The sequence below is a fragment of the Periplaneta americana genome, unplaced genomic scaffold, assembly GCF_040183065.1.
Source record: "Periplaneta americana isolate PAMFEO1 unplaced genomic scaffold, P.americana_PAMFEO1_priV1 scaffold_21, whole genome shotgun sequence".
NCBI lineage: Eukaryota > Metazoa > Arthropoda > Insecta > Blattodea > Blattidae > Periplaneta > Periplaneta americana.
This window is the reverse complement of record NW_027185502.1, coordinates 2,775,791-2,801,619: the sequence shown is the minus strand read 5'-3', so window position 1 is coordinate 2,801,619 and position 25,829 is coordinate 2,775,791. Positions and strand designations below refer to the sequence as shown.

At 35.0% G+C, this 25,829-nt stretch overlaps 1 pseudogene; it reads right to left on the bottom strand.

Annotated features, from left to right (window-relative positions):
• Window positions 1-25,829, bottom strand: part of LOC138693790 (DNA-directed RNA polymerase I subunit RPA1-like) — a 190,347-nt pseudogene that overhangs the window by 90,670 nt on the left and 73,848 nt on the right.

The window sequence follows — 25,829 nt, the reverse complement described above, 5'->3', positions numbered from 1 at the left end:
TTTTGTGGGGGAGTAAAAAATTTCACAAAAAATTGGTTGTGTGTACGTCACTGTGCTAAAACAAAAAAGGGAAAAACACTGGAGGAGAGGGGTTCGATCCAGTGCTGTGGACTGAACTTCGGTGTAGCTCAATGGTGAGAGCACTCGGCACTTAGAACCAAAAACCCAGGTTCGATCCCCAGCACAGGCGAATTTTTCTCCTCTAATATTAATTATTACCTTAACAGATGTATTCTGTAGGACCAAAAAAATAATAATCTTTAGTAGATTCTTCTAGCAACAGTGCATATTACTGCACAGATTACTATGCATATTACTGTGGAATCCCGGCCACCAAGTCACTCAACTGAGTGCGCTCCTTGTATAATGGCAGTTGACTTAACATAAAATGTCAACATACATGTCCAACTTGGAGTCAGGCCACAAAGAGAAAAACACTGGAGGAGAGGGGTTCGATCCAGTGCTGTGGATTGAACTTCGGTGTAGCTCAATGGTGAGAGCATTTGACATGTAGAACCAAGGACCCGGGTTCGATCCCTGGCACCAGAGCGAATTTTTCTCTTCTAATATTAATAAAATACAAGTTTCTGAAAAATGTTACATGTTGGAACTTTTCAGTGTCTTATTTGTGTTCAGCTCATGAGCACATACAAATTATCAAAAATTAGTTATTATCTTTGTTATAAAACCGTGTTCTTTTTTTTTTAGTTGATTATTTAACAATGCTGTATCAATGACTGTGTTATTTAGCGTCAATGAGATTGGTGATAGCAAGATGGTATATAACAAGATGAGACGGAGGATTCGCCATAGATTACCTGATATATGCCTTATGGTCAGTCCAAGTGGGAATTGAACCCACACCCAAGAGCAACTCCGGACTGACAGGCAAGTGTCTCAGCTGACTGAGCTACATTGGTGGCCATAAAACTTTGCTGACTAGCTTCCAGCGGTGGTAAATCCTATGCATTCAATGCTTTAGAGAACCCCCAGGAAAAACAATTTAATTGTTTACTTCGGAATATGTATTATATGTCTTTCTCGTGTTAAATTTAATGAACCACAGGGATCGCATACATATACAAATACATGCTTACGAGGTTCAATTTCTCCTCTAAACCTCGCCGAGTCAGCTGGTGTTTGAACAGCACAGCTGTAGTGACGTGATCGTGAGACAGCCGACAAGCGAAAGGCTTCGTGATGCAAACTAGAAGATAGCTCCAGTCTGTAGCTGAGATCGTGTACGTGTGTGTTACTGATTGTTGTACTTATTAATGGTTTCTTACAATCCTTTAAATGTCCACTTAGTCATTCTCGGTGTTTTCGTCTTAATATATTCATCTGTGAGTGTGACCAATGTTCATTTCCAAAGAAAATGAATAGTGTTCAATATCTTTCATAAAAACATTTTTCAGTTTTAATCTTGGAAGATAAGTGTACAATAAAGAAGCTTGGAAGGTCGTTACCTCAATTCTATTTAAAGCAAGCACAAACATGCCGAGGTAAGACATTTTGCAGGGCTTTCAATGTAAAAAAAATATGAAAAATAAAACAGCTGGATTTGCGGTTGTGAATCTACAAATAAATTATCTTGTTTCCCATGCCTGCTATTTGTTAAGGGTAAAGATACGAGCTGGACATGCACTGGTGTGTCACATTTAAGCCATTTGACACGGAAAATTAAGAAGCATGAGGAATCTATTGCTCATAAGAATGCTTGCCTAGATTTATCAGTCCTTGGAAGAACAGAAATCAGACAACAGCTTAGCTAAGCTTCCAGGCAGAATATCGAAAGACAGAATGATAACATAAGGAAAAATCGCTGTGTTCTTTCAAAGATAATTCTTCTTCTTCATCATCATCATCATCATCATCAATCATCAATAATCATCATCATCATCATCATCATCATCATCATCAGGCTCATTTTAAGGCAATTATCTACTTTAAAGAACTGTAGTATTTTTTAATCTTTCAGAAATTAAATATTGTTTAAATTACTGGAAAACTATGTACCATCATAAAAGTAGTGAACCCCTTGTCATTTTAGGCACGAACCGCCACTGCTAGCATCATACTGTATTATAGATATCGTTTCATATGGAATATATATTGTGTGTTGTTATTAAGTCTTATTTAGGTTAGTTGAATGTAGTTGTCATAAAAAAATATAAAGCAATATTGGTACTATATAATGTTTTTGTATTTTAAACAGTTTAATTAGTATATTAAATCTTGTAAATTTGTAAGCTGTGTAGTAATTAGTGTCAATATTATTGTAAATGTAGCACTACAGGTTTTCCCAGCAAAATGGAAAAGCGGAACTCTCAACAGGCAGTCTCAAGAATTTTTTTTATGAATTAAATACAATTATAGTCACAATCATGCCATGGTATGAAAGAAAAATTTCACAACCTCGAGCGGGAATCGAACCTGCGACTTCCTGTTCTCCGGTCAGGTGCTCTACCACTGAGCTATCGAGTTCGTCTCACGCCAAAGGCTCGGAATTATTCTTTCATACTGGCGACTCTGTTATAGAGTACTGTCCATAGCGTCAGACTGTCCATAGCGTCAGACAGTACTCTATAACAGAGTCGCTAGTATGAAAGAATAATTCCGAGCCTTTGGCGTGAGACGAACTCGATAGCTCAGTGGTAGAGCACCTGACCGGAGAACAGGAAGTCGCAGGTTCGATTCCCGCTCGAGGTTGTGAAATTTTTCTTTCATACCATGGCATGATTGTGACTATAATTGTATTTAATTCATCAATATGTCACATCAACGGACGTATATATGCCATCCAAACATTGTAAGATGAAGATTAATTTTTTTTTATATTTGCACGAATATTTCCAAGACAGAAAATGTGACAGTGCTTTATCTCTGTGACAAAAATAGCAAATTATGTTGCTGTTGTTCTTACATTGGAATGAATATTTTGAAAAGAATCATAATAGGAAAGTACCTACAAAATCTTAACAAATCAGCACTAATCAAGATTTCAGCACAACAAGTAACAATGTAATTTTCTAACCACTGTTGAAAGCAATCTTAATTCGTAGACCACAAAATTGTTTACCTGCAAGATTTTGTAACAATAAACTGTTTCATCAGAGATCGACTCGGTCTGACCCAACTCTAAAGAGACTAACATTGGTTGACAAGACAATTTAAATGGCAAATTAACGAATATTCCAAACTCAATATTGAGAGCTGAATTATTTCTGTTCTAATGTGTTCTGACTTAAATGCTTCAAGAATGATTCTGTGGACTTTTCTTTGCAGGAGAATCTACATAGTCTCGCCACAGTCTAGTACATACAGTCACAAAGCTTAATACTTACTAAATACGCAAACATAGACAGTTGAAATATGCATCCATAGATAGTTGCTCACCACCAGGATCGCTACTATCGCCTCATCACAGACTCTTTCCCTAGCAGACCATAAAATGTATTGTACTTTCGATATCGTGTTCTTTTGAAAAAATTAACGCCTTCCTTCCACTACTGAAATATGAAATATATAAGGTTTATATATTATTTTCATAAAATAGCCTATATATTCTATAAACTCACCTTCCTGGATCTTTCAGAAGAAGCATAACTCTAACCTATTTTTCTTACAATTTATAGTACTACAAACGTCTCCTTTCCCATATTATTATTAAAATTATTGTATTTTAGCCATTTACAGTTATTACAACCGATAACTAACATTTCACAGTTTACATAGCTTTTCACAAAAATGCGAAATATGGAACAGTCAATGCCTTTTCGATCTAGACCAGGCCGTAATGTTTGTTCGGGTTTTCTATTTCAGTGTATGGAGCTCAGTGAAATATTATATTATAACTTTATTGCGTATCATTGCTAAGCTTTATTTAGTGTAATGTGTCCATAAGTTCTGTTTACTTCTTGTTGCATAATATGTTGCAGAAATAATTACAAAACTGTGTTATTTTAATGTGAAGAGAATTTTACATGTTAACATAATCTGTTCGCGTCAACATTTCAAGTTTAGAATGGAAGGTATTTTGAGGTTTAATAAAAAAGAATTTATATTGTGATTTCAATTTAGCACATCTACCTTCCCTAATTTTAGACAAAACATTTACCATACCACTCCTATGAAATTCGTGTACGTACAATTGTGTTACTTCGTCTCTTAAGTAGTAGATAAATACAATTCAATTGTAGTATTAAAATACAGACAAATTGAATGTCTGGGGTCTCATACATGACATTATGCTTAATTATAATGTATGACTGCGAATTTAGGAACATAAGTTAAATATAGTAAACATAACCTATAATTTTCATATGAATGACAAGGCATTGGAGATCACTAAATGTAGACAGAAAAGGGCAACTGGTACAGTAAACATAACCTATAATTTCAACATATCTAAAGATCCGTGTGGTGCAATTGAAAATTATTGAATCGTGCATAAATGAATGTACAAGAATTTCGCGATATTTAATCGAAATAAGGGCAGGTACTACACGTACGAACAACGTAATTTTCACACCATAAATAATATTACATCTTAACTCGTAAGTGAATTATGTCTGAAGAGTCTCCTAATCATTGTTTTAAATTTCATTAATGGAATTACACTACATTTTAGAGAAACATATGTTACTGTTTATGCATTCCAACTAATTTATATGGTTGAAACGCCCCCCCTTCGTGATCGGGTTAAGAGAGTTACATGGTCTGCCTTACAGCCTGTATTAGATCACGATGGCTGTGGTACAGTCTATTGTTCCTGGTACTCACAGCAATCCAAGCGGCTAGCAACTATCGCGAGAATTGCAAAAAATCATCCCAAGCTTCGTGACTGTATATAGTAGACTGAGGTCTCACTGGGCTTCGTTACAGATTCCTCTTTCCCCTGCATGAATAAAGTTACAGTGATTTTAAATTTTATAAATAAGTGTACTATGAACAAATCATTTATGAAAGTAAATTTAAATGAAGGACAACTAACTTTTCTTCATTCTGCTATACTACTCTTGCAATCTTTCTTCCACCAGAACTGTAGTAGCTTCATTTACTACATTCGTTGGATTTGAAGATGAAAGCAGATCTGCAATGACTTCTTCCACTTCCTGGGCTTCAGTGATAAGACCATCATCAAGAAGTCTTAACTTTGTTACGAAAAGATGCTTAGAAACTCCTGTAAAATAAATTAATGGTTTATGTAGTTACGTAGAAATATAAATAATCATAATTATCAGTATTACTATGAAGATAAATTCAATAAGTGACCAAAGGGAAATAATCCTGTATCCAAGAAATATCAATTTTCACTTTCGGAGATAATTGTAATGAACTGAAGTCAAATACTACCTATTTTTTTTTCGTACCTGAAAAACAGACTATTATTTGTAAAAAAAAGAATACTTTGTGTATCATTCATATAATACAAAGTCAAGATAAAGTACTCTGACACAATATTGTCTATTTTACAGGAAAAAGCCTTCATGGTTAGCAGTAGCTGTAGTATTAGCAGCACAAACAGTAGCAGTGGCAGTCATTAGTAGCAGCAGGAGAAGTAGCAGTAGCAATAGCAGTAGTGCTGGTGGTGGTTAGCAGTTAGCAGCAAAAGTAATAGTGGTGGTAGCAGCTGCAGCAGCAGTAGTAGCAGTATTAACAATAATAGCTACAGCAGTGGTGGCGTTGGCGGTGGTGTTGGCAGTGGTAGTGGTGATGGTGGTTAGCAGCAGCAGTAGTAGTAGCAACAATAATAATACATGTGTTCTTTTGATTATTCTTATAACTTAAGTTTATTTTACAACATCCAAATCATTACCTTCAAAGCACAGTAGGGAAGCATGAAAATAACAGTTCTAAGGTAAATGAAAAAGTACAAATCTGAAGTCCATACTTGAACACTTTCACACACAGACCTATGTAAACCTGCTTGTTGCAAAGTATGGTGTTGATGTTAAGTTCATAAACTTTGCCTAGGGATTCAACGTAAAAGCAAAACCATATAAACACATTTGGCTATTATAACTTAGCTTGCAATTCATTTTTAAAGAAGATCAAGAGTGTTACCACGTTCTCTCAAAAACGGTGATGCACCTTCTTCTTTGATAATCCACATAAGATTGGTTGCTAACTGGGAGGCAAATTATTGATGCAGAATATGTGTAAAAATTAATAATTTAAAAAAGTTATAATAGCCATGTGTGTTTATATGGATTTGTTTTTACTTTTGATCCCTAAGCAAAGATTATGACCAACCCTGTACATAGTAAGTCATTGTATTTAACTGAATATATTAGAGCTACATGTTAGCTAATCTACTACTAAAAATAGTCTACATTGCCGGTACATATTGAAATATACTGATCCTCTCAAAACAAGATTGATTAATTTATGTTGTTGTTTTCTAATGCCAGGCATTTGACAATAAAGTCATTTTCCCTCTTGCACTCCAATATTTTTCAAAGATATTGTCATGGTCAGCCACTGAAGCACAGATTTTGAGGTGTTCCGAATCCATTTCTTGGTTTGAGTTGCACAATGGGCAGTTAGGGGATTGATATATTCCAAATCTATGCAGGTGCTTGGCCAAACAGTCTGTTGCCAATCTAAATTCAGCTACAGACGATTTGTGTGGTAAATCGGGAATTAACTGTGGATTATGATGCAGAGAGTTCCATTTTTTTCCCTTGAGATTATGTTATCAAATTTTGTTTGCTGAAGTCTCTATTTTTTCCCTTGAGATTGTGTTATCAAATTTTGTTTGCTGAAGTCTCCATTTTTTCCCTTGAGATTGTGTTATCAAATTTTGTTTGTTGAAGTCTAAGTATGTAATTTATTTTATTTTATTGGGTTATTTTACGACGCTGTATCAACATCTAGGTTATTTAGCGTCTGAATGAAATGAAGGTGATAATGCCGGTGAAATGAGTCCGGGGTCCAGCACCGAAAGTTACCCAGCATTTGCTCGTATTGGGTTGAGGGAAAACCTCGGAAAAACCCTCAACCAGGTAACTTGCCCTGACTGGGATTCGAACCCGGGCCATCTGGTTTCGCAGCCAGACGCGCTGACCATTACTCCACAGGTGTGGACTAAGTATGTACAATTAATAAATCTCTTCACAGAGTAATACGTAGATTTAGTAACAGGTCTGTAAGTAGCAGTGCTGCCCTTCTTTGCATCCACATTCTCGTTTTCCAGGATTCCACAATGGGATGGTATCCATTGGAATACAATTCTTTTATTGAGTGATATTAATTGAGAGAGCATTTTAGTTATTTCTGCTGTTTCAAATTATGTTGTTGTTGTTATCTAATGCCGGGCTTTGGCAACGAAGCCATTAGCGTTCTTGCTCTCCAATATTTCTCTGTGGTGGATCCATCAGGTAGAACTTCACAGGTTTGTAGATGATCTTCAGTCATAGCTTCTTCTTTGTTGCATAGAGGGCAATTTGGATTTGTGTAAATTCCTATTCTATTCAAGTGTTTGGCCAAATAATCGTGTTCTGTAAGCAGTCTGAATTTTGCTACTGCAGATTTACGTGGGATTTCTGGAATAATTTCTGGTTTTTTTATTAAAATGCTCCATTTTTTATCTTTGGCTTTGGTACATAGTGTTTGGTTTTGCTTTATTTTATATTTATTTTTAATTAGTCTTTTGATGGATATAAAAGGTAGGCTTGTATTTGTATTCTGAATTAAATTGGATTATTTTTTGGCAAGAAAGTCAGCAGTTTCATATCCAGCAATTCCACAATGTGCACGTATCCATTGCAAAATTATCTTGGAGAAATCATATTGAAGCAGTAGTAAACAAATCAACAAAAAGACTTCGAATTTTAAAGAGATTAGCTGGAGCCAAGTGGGGTAGTAATCGGCAGACTTTGAACATCACTTACAAAACATTCATCAAGCCAATACTTCTCTACAATGCGGAGGTATTAATTACAGCAAATAATTTCAACCTGAATCGACTAGAAGTATGCCAAAATCAGGCCCTGCGACTAATAACTGGTGCAGCAAAATCAACCCCAATCACGGCAATGCAAGCCCTAACACAGAACCCTCCAATATATCTCACTCTAGAGGAGCAGGCACTAACACACCATAAAAAAATGCTACGGTTAACAACAACAAAATGGGAAAAAAGACTGTTACAGCCAACCAAGTTGAAAACACAAACAAGTTTCCTGTCCAAAGTCACAGAAATAAAAACAGAATTGAACCTCCCTAAATCTAAAGAAAACATTTTAAGCAGAGAAAACCCTCTAACCTTCGAACCAATTAACATTCAACTAGATTTAGAAGAACCAGTTACAAAATCTGAAACTTCCAACCCTGTACTAAAAGCGCTGGCATTAGAAGCTGTGAACAATAGATGCCCACCAGAAGAATGGTTACATATTTACACAGATGGGTCTACTATCGATAACAACTCAGGATCAGGAATTACATGTACATTATTCTCATTTTATCAACCAGCAGGATACCATACAACAAATTTTGATGCGGAAATAATGGCTATTCATATGTCACTCCAACACTTACTGTACAGAATAGATAAATTTGAAAATGCTGTCATTCTCTCTGATTCTAAAGCAGCATTATATGCAATAAATTCATATAAAATGATGTCAATCCAAATTAAAGAATGTCACAAAATGATCCAACAACTTCAAAAACTACAGAAAAGAATTCAATTGCTGTTTGAAATTAAGATGTGTGTCTAGAGACTATTGATAGAATAGCTGCTTTGGAATCTGCAATGTAACTGCAATTTTTAATTTATTGATGTGGCATAGAAGATTCCTGAGACTTTCACTTATTGCAATGTTTCTCCATCAAAACTTGTTGTTCCATATCCAAGAGATCTATAAAGTGAGAAGAGACAGCACGTAACACCTGCACCGGCACCTTGTTCCCTGGAGATCAAGGATCCGTTGGTGTATAAAGGAAGACAGTTTTGTGGAGGGTACCTAATATTAATTGTCTGTAAAGACAATTATTTCATTATTTCAGTGTTTACTTCTGATTTCAGTACTTCTCCTGTTAAATTTAGATTATACTCTATATTTAATAGAGTTAAAGGATTTGGTTTAATTTGTAAGTTTTCTTTTAAATTCGGGATGTTGATTTTCTGTTTTAATTCTTGAACCATGGATATGAAACTTTGAGTTTTTAATCTACAGAGAGGACTGTATGAATGCCAATTGTTTTATGGTAATCTGATTAAATTTTTCATATTGAATCAGTGGTTTTTCTTCTATTGTCATTTTGATGCTGTTAATATTAGTGAGGAATCTCATAGAATCTATTGGAGTTGTTTTGATTCCCCCAGTAATGAGCCTGAAAGCTTGCTTTTGAACATATTCTATTTCGTTTATGAAAGGTGAAGTAATTAAAATTTCTCCACAGTACATCAGCACTGGCTTTATAAACATTTTGTATGTAGTGTTCAAAGTACTCCTAGTGCATCCCCATTTCTTTCCTGCTAGTCTTTTCAGAAGGGAGAATCTTTTACGAGCTTTTTCAGAAATATATTTCAAATGGGTGCAACCATGTTAACTTACTGTCGAATGATTAATTGATATGTATGGTTTTAACAGCATGTTGTATGTGTACATTTAAAACACTGGTGAAAGTTTTGTTGTTCTGAGTTTATGTAAATTTTTTAATAGAGCCATTAGATATATTTTGCTTTATAAAGCATAGTTTCTCCCTTCCCTCCGCGAATTCACTCATTCTCCCCTCCTAGAGAATAATGTCTGAATTCGAGATTACTAAGAAAGAAGACAAGACTCCAAGTCCATTACTCACCTTTAATTCGAAAGTTATGGCAATTCAAGCATGCCAACTTGAGAATATTATAGATTACTTTATGAAACAAAGAATTAATTACTGGAAGAGGTAGTTCTATATGTCCAATGTGACCAGGACATTTGTACACATTGTTCGAACAAGTCGTGCACGGATCGCTGCTATCACTTACAGGCCCTGCAACATAAAAAAAATGCATTTCTTATGTTAATAATGCTTGTTAAGTGGCAACCCCACTACTAGACTATCTATAAGATCTGAGAACATTTTATTAAGTCTAGAAAACGAATACAAGTGAATTTTATTGTATTATATATTACACTCTTCCACATATTGTAACCAAGATAAAAACATAACACATCCAGTCCCTATGGAAAAAACTTAAATCTTCACTTCTTCACTACGTATTGAAACTGGGTCACCTAAAATTGCATCTGAATATGCACTGAGTTGCCAAGAAAAGTGGAATATAGTTCTTATTTTCAATTTTAAGCAAATGTATTGTGTTCCACAGATCATATATCATAACTGAATAACCCCAGACCAGAATAAGGGAAACAATGAGCCATATAACCTTATTCGGGGGGGGGGGGGGGTATACAATTGTTGCTTTGAAATTTGGAACAAGTAAACAAAATTATACAAAAATATACAGGACGGAAGTAATGTACCTGCGTAGATTTTAACAGCTTTTTGAGTACAACAAAAAATTAATGAGAATCTTAAAATAAGGAACACATAGGCCTACTAGCCTCTAAAGAAATCAAAATGACGAAGGAAGAATTTAAAACACGTACAAATCTTTGCAAAAGTAAAGGAAAGTAATTTGATAGGTGACAAAGAAAAAATCAAAAACAGAAGGACCGAATACTTCCAAAGCTTATTGAATTATACTAGTCTGGAATGTGTCTTAGCAGCCCCTCTAATAACTCACAGTATTGAGATAGAAGAAGGAAATATAGAAAATCCAGAGGAAGTACCTAGGCCTACTACAGAAGATCTACAGAAAGTAGTTATCAGCACTAAAAAATAATAAAGCTTCAGGATATAATGAAATTCCCTCAGAAATATGGAGGAACAGATCTCCTGAATATTTTGCATAGCTTGGTAGTTAAAATATGAAACATAAGCCTAGAACAAATTACCACAGACTGGGAGAAATAATGTGTACAATCTACCAAAAGGCGATAAGCTCAATTGTGACAACTATAGGAGCACATCCCTGTTCCTAAAGTTTTTACGAGCATCCTGAGAATGAGACTCGAATCATATGCTAAGACGATCATAGGGGAATAACAAGCAGGATTTAAGAAAAATAGGTCAACAATCAATCAACTACACACAGTGAAATTGATAATGGAAAAATTCTGAGAAGGATGTATGGATCTATTTCAGATTTTCGTGCACTTCCAACAAAGCTTATGACTCAATTAACAGAACCCAGATTAATAAAATCTTACAACAATTTCAAATTCCTGAAAAGTCAAGCTAAATGAAACAATGACAGAAACTGTCTCATGTGTGAATATTCAAGGAGAATGTGGAACTTTATTTTTCAAGTGAACCAAGGATTAAATTAAAACAAGGCGATGGGCTGGCCTCAGTACTATATTGGAATATGTAATTACACCACACCCTTGAATATAAATCTCTACAAACTGTAGACGACTCAATCTGATGGGCTGTAAGTTACACACATTTCATGCTTTTACTGAGTTTCATACCTAACAGTCCGATGTGCATACTTACCCAGTGCGGGATCATAAAGCCCACACTTCAATGGATGACCAATAGAATTGAATGACAATGGAGTTATCTTCAACACACTCAGTTTCTCAATTTCTTCCGGTGTGAAGAAAGAAAATGTTAGTCCAGATACAGTAAGATGTTTCACCGATTGATCTTGCATTGTGTCAAATCTGCAATGAAAATGTTAGCTTTCTTCCTTACACATTCCAAAATTTTAAGACAGAATGCATAACTGTCTTATCACGTGTGTTTGTCTTCGAGCTCCTGTTGCAGTTCGTTCAACAAGGTTTGACAGAAAATCCTCACCAGCAACACTGTTCATAAATCGTTTGTCCATAGCAGCCAATTTACTTTCTATAACTCCTTGCAGTTAGTAATAGCCTATTTTAAAGGCTACATTTTCTTATATAAACAATGAATGATGGAAGTTGCGGGGAAAAAAAATTCGGGTTTTCTATAGTACGTGACACTGAAGGATTTTTTTTTACGAAAAAAGTGAGAAAATGGTATAATTTTCAGAGGGAAGATAGTTTGGAACGTGAAAAAATCATACAGGACGTCTGTTGACTTGAAAACATACCGATTAGGAAATGGGTAAAAACGGAAATAATTGATCGGTGTAGATAACTTACTTACTTACGGCTTTTAAGGAACCCGGAGGTTCATTGCCGCCCTCACATAAGCCCACCATAGGTCCCTATCCTGAGCAAGATTAATCCAGTCCCTACCATCATATCCCACCTCCCTCAAATCTATTTTAATATTATCCTCTCATCTACGTTTCGGCCTCCCCAAAGGTCTTTTTCCCTCCAGCTACCAAATAACACTCTATATGCATTTCTGGATTCGCTCATATGTGCTACATGCCCTGCCCATCTCAGATGTCTGGATTTAATGTTCCTAATAATGTTAGGTGAAGAATACAATGCGTGCAGTTCTGTGTTGTGTAACTTTCTCAATTCTCCTGTAACTTCATCCCTCTTAGCCCCAAATATTTTCCTAAGAACCTTATTCTCAAACACCCTTCATCTCTGTTCCTCCCTCAAAGTGAGAGTCCAAGTTTCACATCCATACAGAACAACCGGTAATATAACTGTTTTATTAATTCTAACTTTCAGATTTTTTGACAGCAGACTAGATGACATAAGCTTCCCCCGAATAGTAACATGCATTTCCCATATTTATTCTGCGTTTAATTTCCTCCCAAGTGTAATTTATATTTGTTACTGTTGCTCCAAGATATTTGAATTTTTCCACCTCTTCGAAGGATATATCTCCAATTTTTATAGTTCCATTTCGTACAATATTCTGATCATGAAACATAATCATATATGTAATCTTTTCGGAATTTACTTCCAAACCTATCTCTTTACTTGCTTCAAGTAGAATGTCCAGGTTTTCCCTAATCGTTTGTGAATTTTCTCCTAACATATTCACGTCATCCACATAGACAAGAAGCTGATGTAAATCATTCAATTCCAAACCCTGCCTGTTATCCTGAACTTTCCTAATGGCATATTCTAGAGCAAAGTTAAAAAGTAAAGGTGATAGTGTGTCTCCTTGTTTTAGCCCGTAGTGAATTGGAAAAGCATCAGATAGAAACTGGCCTATACAGACTCTGCTGTAAGTTTCACTAAGACACATTTTAATTAATCGAACTAGTTTCTTGGGAATACCAAAGTCAATAAGAATATTATATAAAACTTGTCCTTTAACCGAGTCATATGCCTTTTTGAAATCTATGAATAACTGGTATACTGTATCCTTATACTCCCATTTTTTCTCCAATATCTGTTGAATACAAAAAATCTTATCAATAGTCGATCTATTAAACCTAAAACCACATTGATGATACCCAATAATTTCATCTACATATAGAGTTAATCTTCTCAAAAGGATATTCGACAACATTTTGTAGGATGTTAACAAAAGTGATATTCCTCGAAAGTTAATATAGTTAGTCTTGTCCCCCTTCTTAAAAATAGGTACGATTATGGACTCCTTCCATTGGTCTGGTACAATTTCCTTTTCCCAAATCGCAAGTACAAGCTTATAAATTTCGCTAGATAATGCACTTCCACCCTCTTGTAGTAATTCTGCTGGAATTTGATCAATACCTGGAGACTTGTACTTTTTCAGATTTTCTATCGCAATTTCGACTTGAGAAAGTGTGGGTTCGGGTATAAATGGCTCAGCAGTTTGTATTTGAATTTCGTGCCAATCATTTCTATTTGGCCTATGTATATTTGGTAATTGTCCAAAATAGTTTTTCCATCTATTCAGGACTGTCTGCAAGCAAGTCACCATTCTCATCCTTGATCACATTTACTGTTGCCTGATATCCATTCTTAAATTCCTTTACACTCTTATATAAATCCCGAATGTTTTTATTCTTACTATCTGTTTCTACCTCATTCAGTTTTTCCTTCAAGTAATCTCTCTTTTTATTCCTAAGTGTACGACTGCTTCCCATCTTTCATTGAAATAATTATCTCTATTCTCCTCAATTGAGTCCTGTAAGAATTTCAATTTTGCCTGTTTCCTTCTATCTACTACAATGGAACAATCTTCATCAAACCACAGCTTCCTTTTCTTAGTTTCATGATAACCTATGCTCTGCTCAGCTGCAATTTTGATATTATCTCGGATATTCTCCCACACGTTATTGACATCTAACTCTTCCTCATCTCCGTCGGACGTTGCTAATACGGCAAACCTATTTGAAATTTCGACCTGATAATGTTGCTTACTTTCCTCGTCCTTTAATTTCAGAATATTGAGTCTGCTAATATAAACTTGTTGCTCTACTCGCCTGGCTACTGATAGTCTTTCTCTTAATCCTCCAATCACCAAATAATGGTCAGAATTACAGTCTGCCCCCCTGAAAGTTCGAATGTCTACTATACTAGTATGTTTTCGTTTATCTATCAAGATGTGATCTATTTGGTTGTGTCATTCCATAACTTAAAAATGATTATTTAACATGTGAAATAAAAAGGTAGAATACTTCAAAATGAACGCGAAATGCATATTTCACTTCACTTAGTATATGCAAAGCATACAAAAGCCTAAATTAACCAAACCTAACCTGTTGCAGATTCGTATATGTAAAGCATATTTAAAAAACCTAAAATAACCAAAGCTAACCTGGCACAGATTCGTATATGGAAGGCATATGAAAACACTAACCTAATCTGTCACAGATTTCCGCACTGTAGAACTTAGAAAAATGCAAGTTGGAAGTTTCAGTGTTGCATGCTATAGAAAAGCCAAGTACCCAAATTTAAAATTACTGTAAAGATTTTCGGATAAACGAATGACGGTAGGCCTATCATTCGTTGTTGGAAATAGCACAGAAAACTGTTACAAATTTGTGATGAGTTCTACAATGAAGTTAAATTAGTGTGAATAGTTGATGTATTACCCCAGATCACATAACAGATTGATCACCCTTACGGGCTTTGAAGGCAACAACTTTCACTATGCATCTAACGACAGTAGAAGAAGACTCTCATTTGAATTGCATGGAGCAACTATACTTCTATCTAGCGGTCGTTACTAATCGATCTTGGTGGTTGTTCTCTTCTTTATGTTACCGTTTTTAACATGGGGATGGCCAATCTGTTATATACATGTGATCAGGAGTAATACTTACAAACACCAAGATGCCCTCCAAAAAATGAAAATATATTTAATTTTTCGCCTTTGATTTTTTTTGGCGTTTCGTGGCATTCGAACGTCGTAGTTGGTAGTACTTTTCTGGTAGTTTTCGTCCGCACTTTACCCCCAAAAATCACAAAAACACAAAAAAAAAAAAAAACATAATAATTTATCACCTTATCAAATAAAATTCAATTCTCATTGACGTCTTCAACGACAACCACTTCACTTCCAGTATATGACACAGGCTTTAAGGCAATCTAAACTTAAACCATGCAGGCAACAAGGAACTAAACCAACACTTTGTCGTACAGTCAACTGTGCATAAATAAACCACGTCTTTATGCTGAATGAAATTCTCTTCGGACACTTATTACACCATAACATCTACAGAAAATTCAGTAAGTAATTTCTTTAAACCACAGAAAAAACAGTTTTCTCCTCAACATTCAACACAATCCTTAATCACCAGCGAAAGAACTAAACCAAAATCGACACAAAATTTAATAAATAATTTCAGAACACGGATTCCTTCCTTTCCCTCTTACTTCAAAGTTCCAACCTTGTGCACACAAAATAAATCATTGGCACTGAAAAGTGCCTTTTCGTAAGCATGATGATGCGCATTCGACAAATGCAGACAAATCTACAATGTAACATCACTCACGTCAAACAACCAGGAAGAACTGACAACATCATTATCCATTCAAAATTAATGAAAATTCTAGAATAAATTACAACTATAACCAATCAAATCGAAAGAAAATCATAAAATGACAAACTTTCAATAGCTTTAGCCATCAGACACAACATAACACCACTCACGTCAAACAACCAAGAACAACTGATAATGTCATTATCCATTCAAAATTAACGAAAATTCTAGAACAAATAACAACCAAATAACCAATCAAATTAAAAGAAAATCACGGCGACACTTTTTAAACAAAATGGTGGTATAACTCTTTGGAAGGTACACATATAAGACCTATTCAATTTAAACTCCCTATTCTGGGTGTTCCTTCAAAAGTACTCGGATATTCAAAATGATACGTTTATCTTTTAATATTCACCTTCAAATTTATAACTTCATATTAAACGCCTGGTTAAGATAAAATATTTTCAATGCAGCAGAACTTTTGACATGCAACATTATAGGTTAGATTTTCAATGGACACAATAACTACTTATAAAATAAAGACTTAAATTTCTGTAAACTCGACCTCGTAAGAAGAGTAACATGGAGAAGTTACCACATACTTTCGTATCTAAAATATACATAGCATAACTACCATTTGATATATTACACACCAAATACACACGTGTTTACGTGCCCTGCTAATACTTGTTTCGAATCGAATCTTCCGATCAGTGTTGCCAACTCAGAATTCCATTTACCGCTGCACAAGCTTAAAAAAACCGCTAAACTGTACTTGAAAAACTCCAGATTTTTCTTAACACATCACTTCCATATTTAAAATACAAACTATACAGCTTTAGGAACTGGAGAATTTTATAAAAATATAGACTAAATTATGGAAAGTGTTTATCACTTCTTAGGCAAAATCTGAATATTTTGCATTCAATATCACCTTAAATCATAGAGTCTTTTACTTACGTATTCTTCGTAAAATACACAATACACTTCCACGCAACAGTAGTGAACAGAGATTCCAATTCTACTCCTCTTGCTTTCGCTCGACTAACTGTGCCAGTGTTGCCAATACATGAATTGTATCCCCGTCAATATAACACCTGAAAATCCGTCAGAATCCGTCAAAATGAAAAAAAGAATAGGATTCAATATAAATAAATATATAAGCAAAATTTAACACAATTTACTTACTAATCCTGATTAAAATAATAATTCTTCAACATCTAACTTGAATAACAGCAAATCTGAAACAGGGGATTCTTAAACATAGTACAGAACAGTCAGGGCTGTTCAAATAAATAGTAAAATCTCTCAAAAATTAAACAATTAAGAATGACAGGAGCTAAAATTGTCAAAAGACAATGTAAATTGTAACTTCCGCCAGAAAATCCGTCACCCGTCAAAGCCATTTTTTCCCTGTCTGCTACGTTGAAGTTCCGTCAGTTTTGACGGAATTTCCGTCCTGTTGGCTACACTGAACTGTGCCCTGTGGCCAGCGTTGCCAACTCAGAACTCCATTTACCGCTGCACAAGCTTCAAAAAACCGCTAAACTGTAGTAAAAAAAACTCCACATTTTTCTTAACACATCACTCCAAATTTGAAATACTACAAACTATACAGTTTTAGAAACTAGAGAATTTTATATAAATTTTATATAAATGTCTCATTAAATGGGGGGAATGTCTCAAAAACGTTTAAAGATTATTATTATCATTACAAGAAAATTTATAATAAAGTAATATGTCAAGCCAAAAAAATGCACAATGATAAATTTATAAATTCAGCTGGGAACAAGTCAAAGGCTATGTGGAAAGTTATTAAAGATGAACTGGGACAAAATAGTAATGACATAAAGAATATCAAACTAAAATGTGATGGTGGAGAAATATGTGACTCCAATAAAATAGCAAACATATTTAATGATTATTATGTAGGTATCGCAGAAACTATGCTGGGTAACAGTACACAGATTAAAAACAATAATATAACAAAACACAAGGATAATTGTAATAGCATATTCCTAAATCCTACTAATGAAACAGAAATTACGGAAATTATTAAACAATTTGGGAATAAAAGATCATCTGGCATCGATGGGATTCCAGATTTTATTATCAAAAAATGTTTTCTAAATTTAGTTACTCCTGTAACTTTCATAGTAAATCTTTCACTGTCAACAGGCCAATTCCCAGACAGTTTAAAGATGGCAAAAGTGAAACCCTGATATAAAAAAGACAACAGACGGAAGTTCAAAATTATAGAGCAATCTCCTTACTCTCTGTTTTTTCTAAGATAATAGAAAAGGTTATGCACAAGAGGCTTATATCATTTTTAACCCAACATAATATAGTTGTTGAAACCCAACATGGATTTTGTAAGGGTAAATCAACTAATACGGCAACTATAAATAAAAAAAATATATATATATATAAATCTATCGACAAGAAAGAAATAGGAATAGGATTATTTTTAGACCTCTCAAAAGCATTTGATCTAGTGGATCACACTATTTTGTTGGAAAAATGAAAAACTATTGGAATTAGAGCTTGGCACACAGTTGGTTTACTTCCTATCTGGAAAACCGTGAACAAAGAACAGAGATCACTTGTAAAGAAAATGGTAAAATAATAAATTATCTGTCTGAAAAAAAGCGCTTAGGGTATGGTGTTCCACAGGGCTCAATTCTTGGACCAATTCTCTTTTTGATATATATAAACGATTTAGAGTCATACATCAGTCATGGAGAACCAACTTTCTTTGCAGATGATACCAGTATCTTTTTATCAGGAAAAGATGTCAATACGATGGGTTTTCTTATAGAAAAGACAATAAATCAACTAGTAGAATGGTTTGAGAGAAACAGACTGGTAATCAATAAGTCGAAAACCATAGCCATTTCTTTTCATCATTCACAAAATAATAATTCTGAGTGGCCGGTCATAGAGTATCAAAATGAAACAATTCAATATTCTAACAATACAAAATTTCTTGGTATATGGCTAGATGAACATTTAAAATGGTCCGTACACCTTCAAGAACTAGGGAAAAAATTAAGTAAAATTTGCTTTGCCTTGCGATTACTAATAAGAGCATCATCTATTGAATCTGCTGACACATTGCACTTCGCATGCTTTCACTCTATCCTAACGTATGGTATAATCTTTTGGGGTAATTCACCCAATGCAATCCAAATATTTAAACTACAAAAGAGAGCTATTAGAGCCATAGTTCAAGTGTCTCAAACTATTAGCTGCAGACCATTCTTCAAAAAATTACATATCTTGCCATTACTCTGTATTTATATTTATGAAACCTTACATTTTATCAAATATAATTTGCATAGCTTTCCTACAGCACAATACAAGAAATAAAGATAATATTTTTATTGAAAGTTTTAACACAACTCTATATAAAAACAGTTTCATTCATGCTGGTCTTCTTATGTACAATAGCCTACCAAATTATTTTAAAGAAATATCTGCACATCAGAAATTTAAGGAAGCTCTTTATAAAATTTTAATCAAAAACTGCTTTTACAGTATGAATGAATTTATTGAAAACTGTCATAACTAAATAGAAAAAGAACGCCTTACTTCAAAAAACTTTACTTCCTCTTTTCCAGATCCTGACTTCGAGAAGGATGTCTTCTCATGAAAGACGCGATGGTTGAAATTGACTCCTGACTTCAAGAAATACTGCAAACAGGACTTATAGCCGAAATCGACCGACCTGTGGTTTTTTTCAATCAAGTTCCAAGTTTTTTATATTTGTATTTGTGTTGCATTTAATTATAGTTATTACTTTTATGTATATTATGTAATTAATTATTAGTTTGTAAATATGACATGTCCCATATCATGTATATGATCAGTGGATGTAATAAATGATTATGATTATGATTAGAATAAATTATGGAAAGTCTGTATCATTTTGTAGACTTTATGTTCTATGCAAAATCGTCTTCACCCTCGTACAGGAAGGAAGCTGTACGGCCCTGCAACTCACGAGATGAGTCTCCTTCATTATCCGACTTGTATATAGTAATTTTTAGTGGGTTATTTTACGACGCTGTATCAACATATCGGATTATTTAGCATCTGAATGAAATAAAGTTGATAATGCCTATGAAATAAGACCAGACTGCAGCACCGATAGTTACCAGCATTTTCTCATATTGAGTTGAAGGACACCAACCCCCAGAAAAAAACCTCAATCAGGTAAGCTGTCCCGATCGGAATTTGAACCATGGCTCGAGTTTTATAGTCAGACGCGCTAACCATTACTGCACAGGTATGGACACAGCCATTGTACCTAAACAGAAGAATCATACTCGTGTCATGTTGCTTATGAAAATATTTTTGTGATAAGATATTGTTTTTAAGTTACTATTATTATTATTATTATTATTATTATTATTATTATTATTATTATTAATTATTATATTTATTATATTTATAATTATTATTATTATTATTATTATTATTATTATTATTATTATTATTATTATTATTATTATTATTATTATTATTATTATTATTATTATGGGATATTGTAGCTCTCTTTATTAAATCAAGCGTCAGATCTGAAAAATTTGCTGTTTAAAATGTCATGCAAATTTTCGTTAATCAGGTTGTTTTTCCTTCAGTTTTTTAGTCAAGCTTCTTAATTTTTATATTATAGTTGCATTTCTGTCGCATCCTGTGATTGAGGTTCTGGCTGATATGCAGGCCTACATCTATTATCAGGCAGCACATCTCACTTGACGATATGTGTCAGAGGAAGAACAATTGTTTGTATGCATCTGCAGTCTGACTTGTGTAATATGTAGCTAGTCGGCGATGTATGCAATGGAGGGGAAAATTAGCTGGCCACCCTACCCCATCATCTCCTGACATAGCTGCCTTATAAGCGGAGCCATCTTGGTATCACTTGTGATGTTCAGACCTGTCTTCGGACAGTTGACTAAACAACAATCTGCAATATTTTCTTTTACAAGCCAGATTTTCATTTTTCAAACTCCTAATCTGTTCATTCTTTTTCTATAACTCACCTTTTCCATTAACCATTCTCTTGTGAAACGCAGCATGTTAGCCTAGGCACTTAAAAGAGTGGGGAAAATCTTATACACTACAATGGTTGTCCAGCAAGGAATTTATGTACTTGAATAGGTTTTAGTAGTTGGCCTGCACTGTTCCCGATCATTTGTCAGAAATCTTTATCCCTAACTTGTACTTTACCAATTTGTATCTGGGCCCTACTCCTTTCCGAATCCCTTTCTCTGAAACCAGCTTTCCAGAACAGTTGTTCCTAATGTTGGTACATTTTCTGAAAGGAAATTTTCCATTAACCATTATAATCGCATGAGAATTTATGAAATACTTTGGCATTGCTAAGTAATACTTACATTACTTTATAGTTCGAGGTAAAAATTATTGTGTTTTATTCACTAACAAAAAAAAAAAAAATTCAGAGAAAGCGTAAAATAGTTAAGTAGTAGGTATTCCTTGAATGGGAGGGATGAAATCGATATTAGCCTACATCCACTTGTGTATTAAAAATAATATTTGTAAGGCAGAGAATGCAAGTGACGTCGAGCAAAGCAATATTCTGTAAAAAGCCATCACTTTCAGCAATGGGTAACTTCGAGTGTTTAAGAGTGGCAAACTATCATGCTACTTTTTTTCTACGAATAGAGAAGAAAGAGTGGTGGTGCAAGTAGTAATAAAACAAAATATGAAGCATGCAGCCCAAGACCATTGCGTACCTGTAATGAATTTACGAGTTTCTTCCGGTGTGAGAAGTATTTTGTTCCAATGGGAAAATTTAAAGAAATCAACTCGAAGAGGGAGGAGACATAATCAACCCCCAAATCCGACATTAGAAGATGTTTCTCATTCCCAACAGATACTAAAAAAATTCTTCATGGTGAGAGATTCCTGTTATTTGACTCATATCTACAGGGAGATAGTAATAAAGGCCGGATAATTATTTTTGACATGAAATTAAACTTACAATTTTAGTAAAAATCACAAGTTGTTTGTAGATAAATATTATCCGGGCTAAAAGGCCGTGGTCTGTTGGTGCTGTTGCTACCATACATTTCGTCCTGCTGTTCTGGCAAACATCGTCGTGATGTGGCAAATATCTCCTTAGCATGCTGGGAATGACTGGAAATGTGGCTGGTTGCCTTACGGTATTTAAAGTCAGGATGGATCATGGCTCGCCATTGTCGCTGCTGCCTGCACCAGTGGTCGTCGTCATGTTGTGATGAGTTACCATCATATGATGAGCTATCGTCCTATAATGAGCTCATCACAACACATCGACCCTGGTGTAGACCGCGGCAACAATGGCAAGCCGCGATCCATCCCGACCTTAAATATCGTAAGGCAACCAGCCGCAGTTCCAGCATGCTAAGGAGATCTTTGCGCTCCTGTGTGCCACACCATGACGATGTCTGCCGGAGCAGCACATGAAACGTATGGTAGCAACAGCACCAACAGACCACGGCCTTTTAGCCTGGACAAAATCTATCCTGTAACGCTGACCATGAAAGCCTACATTCCATGTTTGTAGATAGCTTTTTCAAGATTTACTCCCTCTATATTTCAGTCAATAATATGTAGGCCTATTACGTAAGCTTATAATTTTTTATTATTTCTAACATTTCTACTATTCAGAAGAATGGCTTTCGGAATTTATTTTCGGAAATGTGAAAGTAAGATTATAGCCTTTCGGAAACATAGGCATTCGAAAAAATGTAGATAAGAATAATTGGTTTGCACTTCATGGAATTAATTTTCAAACTGTATACAATATATTTGTTAATAGTTTTATTTTTAAGTTAGTGACAATTAGGTATGCTCATCTCTAACTCACTCACCTCTTTGAAATATAATTAGGTCTATTTCAAACTTACTGTGCAAAAACAGTTGGAAGGAATTTTACAAAAATCTTTTCCATCTCAACAACAAATTTAAATTATTCTTCAGAACAGAAAAAAAAAGTGTTTCCTCTGCAACTTTGGATGTGTATGAACCTTCTAGATGTTTCATAGATACAGTGGGTGTTTTGATCCCACAGCGGATATACATATTGAACAATATGCTTTCCGTGTTTTCTGAATTATACAACCGCATACTTACATTATACAAGGAATTCAATTCACTATAGTTCAGGCCTGTCACAGGATACCTCATTTCTGCGGAAGTTTTTATTTTCTCATACTTCGTTGTGTAGCGTGTGATGGCATCCGAAATTACCTTCTTTGTAGCTGCTGTGATCGAGTGTATGTTTTATATTAGAAAGCATCATAATAGTGCAGAAAACGCATCTAATATCCAGGGTGCGAATTAATGGGAGGAACGGGGGGGGGGGGATTTCTCCGCTGCTGGAAGGTTATCCCCAGTGAATAGGGATTATAAAGAATGGACACTTCGCGTCGGTACCTTTGATGTAGCCGGACTGATTTCAATGACCTTCAAGTCAGCTAGAGCGTCAGATTCTGCTTTCTCCCTAGAGTTGGCGCTGACATCACACCAGCTAGCAGTCGACACAGCGGAAATATAGCACATATAATTAATACATCTAGGTACATTATGTACTCAAATAAAATAAAATGGATCCATAAAATAATAAATCCTTCATTAACTGTAATGTCTAGACTCTAGAGTTAATGAGAGTTCAGACGTTGACCCCAACAACAATTAAAATTTGTAATGATTTGATAGCGCTGAAAATGGAAAAACAAAACTCTTACGAGAAGTAAAACCATATACCTATATTATATTATATACAAATATTAAACGAATTCGATAATAATGCATTGTATTATTTTATAATATAATTTATGATATCTGAAATATAAAATATTATTATTACAACTAGTTTGTCACTGAGAAATAAGGAAAAGCTGTTAACTTGAATTTATTTGAAGCAAAGCGTTACTGGATTAAGCAATAAGGTAGGCGATGTTTGGATCCTGTGCCTTAATTCTATTCTCAATTATTATCTTAGCGTATGCTCGATTACACTACCTCTAGCGCTTGAAAGTGGAACTAGCCACTGGCGCACAGAGAAACAAAACACAGGAAAATTCGCTCAGTGTCCATTCTTTATAATCCCTATTCGCTGTTATCCCCCTCTCATAAATTCATATTCACACCCCTGCCAGAGATACTTCTATCTCCCCTCCCTCCTCACAAAATATAATTATTTTAATATGAGTATACTTTATAAAGTACCGGTACAGTATAAAGTAAGAAAAGAAAATAATATTGATGTATTATCATCACCTCCAAGCTGACAATAATCAATAACTTAGAAATTACACATCTTATCTTAAGCCTGCTCATGGATATAATTATTATTATGATCAAGATGCAAGAGAAGCAACTCAGTGCGACCAAGCATTGAACTGTATCGAATGAGGATAATAATAATTTTATGTGTGGTATTCTCTATCTAGGATTCTATCCCCCCTCACCCAGCAATCTTAATTCGCACCCTGCTAATGCCATGTATACATACACAATTTTAGCAGCATAATGGCGCTTAGGAAAATATTTGGGGCTAAGAAGGATGAAGTTACAGGAGAATGGAGAAAGTTACACAATGCAGAACTGCACGCATTGTACTATTCAAGTGACATAGGAATATTAAATCCAGACGTTTGAGATGGACAGGTGATGTAGCACGTATGGGTGAATCCAGAAATGCACGTAGAGTGTTAGTTGGGAGGCCGGAGGGAAAAAGACCTTTAGGGAGGTCGAGACGTAGGTGGGAGGATAATATAAAGATGGATTTGAGGGAGGTGGGATATAATGATATAGACTGGATTAATCTTGCTTAGGATAGGAATCGATGACGGGCTTATATGAGGGCGGCAATGAACCTCCAAGTTCCTTAAGAGCTTTGAGGACAGAAAGACGAATTGTTTTGTGTTGTGAATATTTCAAAAGTGTAGTCAGGTTCAGCAGATGTTACTTTTATAAATAAGGTAATATTCTGTTCTGCTGAACTGTAGAATATGTAGATATATAGTAGAAGATGTCATCCTATGCTTGGTTACCATGAGAAGAAATTCTATAGGAGGACATTGAATCTAAAATCAGAGGACATTGCTGAAAAAGGAGGACTTTTTAGAAATTGGCATGAACAAAATTAAGTAAAGATAAAAGCTATGGCTCACCTTAGTCAGTTTTCTCACTAGCTGCTGGATCAGTATTACATCTGTACCCTACTTATTGGTGGAGCCCACTTTGTGCACAAGAGCCTGAAGGGACAAACTTCTATCTTGTAACCAGTAACTGTGGAACTGTTCATAGGGCATGCTCTTGAAATTATATTTCACCATGGTGATACCTCTGATTGTCTCCGTCAGGGGCGACTTTAGAGGCAGTGCCATCGTGCCATGGCACTACCAGAACACAAAATAAAAAAGGAGAATTCATATTTTCCGCGCAAAACCGGAGAGAAATAAGTTGCACTTGTAAGCCTACTTGCAAACTCTACCGCCAACCACGTTACAACCAGTGTTTGCAGCATGGATCTGAGACAGGCACTACATCTCATAAGAAATGTAATGGGATGCGCGCGCAATTTTCAGCTCCTCCGTCCATTTCAGCTTCTAAAAGGTGCAGACACAGTTTATTGCTTTCGTTTTTAAATGCTTGGGTAGCTATATAGTGTATACCAGACGATTCCAAGTGCCCCCCCCCCCTGTGATGCCCCGTGGCTGCCCTGGGTTTGTTGGCGCCATGCCAAGGCCTGGAGAGAAACAGCGAGTGAGTGGGAAAGAGACGGAACACCGATTGCTGAGAGGGTTGCACGCTGCAAGGGGTAGAGTGAGATGTGTGTATATATATATATATATATATATATATATATATATATATATATATATATATATATATATATATATATATATATACAGGATGTTTAAAAAATACG